Raw genomic sequence first — 4,163 nt, forward strand, 5'->3', positions numbered from 1 at the left:
ATGAAAAAAAAAAAAAAAAGGAAAAGAAAAAACCTAAACCTTTCAAATTTCAACAGATACAATTCTTTTTTCTTTTCCTTCTTCTTTTTCTTCTCAACAGGATGGACTTATGTATAATAAAAAATATAAGGATCATAACTTGTTGAATGAGAATAAAGAAAAATACTTAAAGGTTCTATTTGATGGAGTCAAGCCACCATGGTCCTCCTCCCCATCTCTCTCTCTCTCTCTCTCTCTCTCTCTCTCTCTCTTAATGAATCGTTACCCATCTTCCTCATTGACTGGCTCCATATTCCATGGGCTCAGAGATCACTTTCCTCATAAAAAGTATGAACATGAGAGGAACGTGACCTACAGTACTTTAAATGGCGTGAAAAGAATGACAATTGCCCAAAAAAAAAGATGATTAATCTTTTTCTTAATAAAGTAAAAAAAATTATTTTATTCAATTATTTATTAAAAAAAAAGGGCTTGGTGTTGGTCCGCATACAATAATGTAACAGGAGTAGGAATAGGGAAAAAGAACCGTAAAAAACAGTGTGGTCCTACATATGATACATGGGAGGGTGAATGACCATCCTATCCCATATGGAAAGGCGAAAAATCCGACCACTATTGATGATTCCATGTGTCCCATTAATTCTTATGCTGCACAAAAGCCACACTGCCTTTCATGGAACCCTCACACTTTTTAGTAGTATTATTAATCAAGGAGAAAGAAACTTCTACCCAAAAGGTAAAATAGCAAGAGAATATTACCCACTTGCGTTGTCACATAACCAGTGCACAAACTAATGGGAGGCTATACAGAGGCATCTTCAACACACAGGGCAGAGGGCAGTGTAGTCTTTTTGCACTCGCTTGGGTATGGGCGTAGACACACCAAGCGGGTAGTTTTCTTTTCCCCGAAAAGAAAAATTAGTGAGAAAGAATACTACCCCATCCCAGTTCCCAATGCCGAGACACAACCCAAGGTATGAGGGAGCTGTGAAAAGATACCTGTGCCCTTCTAAACCAGGGGATGTGTATGGGTGTGGGGACACCATAGTTTTACTCTTCCCAATTAATTGATGGGAGTAGGAATACTAACCGGTCCTATTCCCTATGCGCTCTCGCAGAGTCCGTGAAATGACCCCGGCCCCTGTGCACTCTCCCTTGGATACCCATGTGCGCTTCTCCATTGGAGGACTGAGCGAACACGATCGATTACTGTTCTTTCTCCCTTCATTGATTAATTGAATGCGTATTTGATGGGGATGTTTCATACTGTGTGAATCTTTCATCTATTCTGTTTGAACGAGAGAACGTGCGGTCACCTTGTGTGGCGTTGCAGGTCCACGTATGCAGATGATGGATTCCTTGACCACCTGCAACGATAAGTAAAGTGGGGAATTCATTTTAGGACTAAAAGATTGTGTTTTTTGGGATGGAAGTGGTGAAGTTCTTATGCAGGGGAGTATCAGTAAACAACAAAAACATAGTTCTAACCTGCCTCTCTTGTTTCTCTCTGTTGGTTTGAAGTTGGCCACTCTTCTGTAACTCATCTTTCCATAAAAAATATTTGTAGTGATTTGAGAACTTTTCTGAAGGTCCTTCTTCATGGGGGCAATTTGAAAAGGACTGTAAGACCAATTCATAATGAGATTAAAAAATGATGCTTTCTTTTCTTGACCGTGTAGAACATGGATTGGATGAAGTGTGATATGAGGACTTGGAGGTCAAATATAATATGTTTCTTGTAAGGTACTAGTTTTTTTGAAACACAAGATCAAAGTGATTTGACTTCTTTTTTCAAATAAAAAATGAAGAAGAAGAGGGGGAAGCTGAATTTGTCAAAGGAATCCCAAGAAATATCCTCTGTATCACTATATATCTTTTCCCTCAAACATCCTTTTATATAACTTATAGGCATCTCCTTCTCCTCTTACACACTTCTTGATTTAAAACCAGATCAGTTCTCCTTTCTTTTTAATCTAAACTGGTTTCATCTCTTCTTCTTTAAACTCTTCCATTGGATTGCTCTGCTGGAAGTAAAGATTTTAAGGATCAACTGCAAATGGTAGATTGTCTTTGGGGTAGGAATACTTCAGAGATGGCTCAAATGTTGATCTATGGAACTCATGTCACCATTTTTGAGGTGGATAAGCTGCACTTGGGAGGTCCAAATTTCATTATCAGGCTTGTGGAGAAGATAGAGGATCACATTGGATTACGCAAAGGGACTAGCAGACTATATGCAACAATTGATCTAGGAAACGCTAGAGTTGGCCGGACAAGAATGCTGGAACGTGAGCATACCAATCCTCGATGGTACGAAAGTTTTCACATTTACTGTGCTCATATGGCTTCCCCCCTTATTTTCACTGTTAAAGATGATAATCCTATTGGGGCAACACTATTAGGAAGAGCTTATGTACCTGTTGAGGATATCATTGGTGGGAAAAAAATAGATAGATGGTTGAAAATAATATATGAACATCATCAACCTATTCATGGACATTCAAAGATCCATGTAAAGCTCCAATATTTTCCTGCTACAAAGGAACCCAATTGGTCTAAGGGAATAAGAAGTCCAAACTTCCTTGGTGTCCCTTCCACATTCTTCCAACAAAGAAAAGGATGCAGAGTTACTCTTTACCAAGATGCTCATATCCTAGACAACTTCATCCCCAAAATCCCTCTTTCAGGGGGCAATTACTATGAACCCCATCGATGCTGGGAGAAAATTTTTTCTGCAGTAACTAATGCAAAACATTTGATTTATATAGCCGGGTGGTCTGTATATACTAAGATTACCTTAGTAAGGGATGTGAACAGGTCAAAACCTGGAGGAGACATTACTCTTGGGGAGCTTCTCAAGAAGAAGGCTAGTGAAGGTGTCAGGGTTCTGATGCTTGTTTGGCATGACATTACCTCCATAATGCAAACCCATGATAAAGAAACTGAAGAGTACTTTCGAGACAGTGATGTTCAGTGTGTTTTGTGTCACCGTGAACCTGATGTTGGGGATAGCGTGGTTCAGGCCTTTTGAGGTATCCACAATGTTTACTCATCACCAGAAGATTCCGATTGTAGATAGTGAGTTGCCCAATAACAGAGCATCAGAACAGAGAAGAATTGCGAGTTTTGTTGGTGGTATTGATCTTTGTGATGGGAGATATGATACACCATCACATTCCCTTTTCAGGACCTTGAACACAGTCCACCATGATGATTTTCATCAACCCAACTTCAATGGTTCTTCAATTTATAAAGGTGGTCCGAGAGAACCCTGGCATGATATTCATTGCCCACTAGAAGGACCCGTAGCATGGGATGTCCTATATAATTTTGAACAGAGATGGTGGAACCAAGGTGGAAGTAATGTTTTTGTTCAGCTCCATGACCTTGGAAACATTATTATACCCCCATCTCCAGTTATCTTCCCCAAGGACCATGAAACATGGAATATTCAGTTATTTCGGTCCATCGATGGAGGTGCTGCTTTTGGGTTTCCTGCAATACCAGAGGATGCTGCCAGAGCAGGACTTGTTAGTGGAAAAGACAACACCATCGACCGAAGTGTTCAGGATGCCTATATAAATGCCATTAGAAGGGCAAACCATTTCATCTACATTGAAAATCAATATTTCCTAGGAAGCTCATTCTCTTGGAAGGAAAATCATGGCATCAAGGTTGAAGAGGTGGGTGCCTTGCATCTCATTCCAAAAGAAATCTCCTTAAAGATTGTGAGTAAGATTGAAGCAGGTGAGAGGTTTGTGGCCTATATTGTGGTTCCTATGTGGCCAGAAGGTGTTCCAGAGAGTGATAGTGTCCAGCCAATTTTAGATTGGCAGAAGAGGACAATGGAGATGATGTACACTGATATCACTCAGGCCCTCCATGCCAAGGGGCTTGTGGCAGACCCAAGGGAGTACTTAACATTCTTTTGCCTTGGCAATAGGGAGATGAAGAGGAATAGTGATTATATACCTCCTGGGAAACCAGAGTATGGTACGGATTATAGTAAAGCACAGAAGGCACGCCGCTTTGTTGATGCAAAGATGATGATAGTTGATGATGAATACATAATAATTGGTTCTGCCAACCTCAATCAGAGATCATTGGATGGTGGTAGGGACACAGAGATCGCCATGGCTCAATCAACCGAATCACCTAGCAAA

General features: G+C 40.4%; 1 pseudogene; it reads left to right on the forward strand.

Annotated features, from left to right (window-relative positions):
• Positions 1–2,092: 2,092 nt before the first annotated feature.
• On the forward strand, positions 2,093–4,155 carry LOC122068368 (annotated as a pseudogene).
• The last annotated feature ends 8 nt before the right edge of the window (positions 4,156–4,163 follow it).

This window comes from Macadamia integrifolia, unplaced genomic scaffold (genome assembly GCF_013358625.1).
Source record: "Macadamia integrifolia cultivar HAES 741 unplaced genomic scaffold, SCU_Mint_v3 scaffold3758, whole genome shotgun sequence".
Classification (NCBI taxonomy): Eukaryota; Viridiplantae; Streptophyta; class Magnoliopsida; order Proteales; family Proteaceae; genus Macadamia; species Macadamia integrifolia.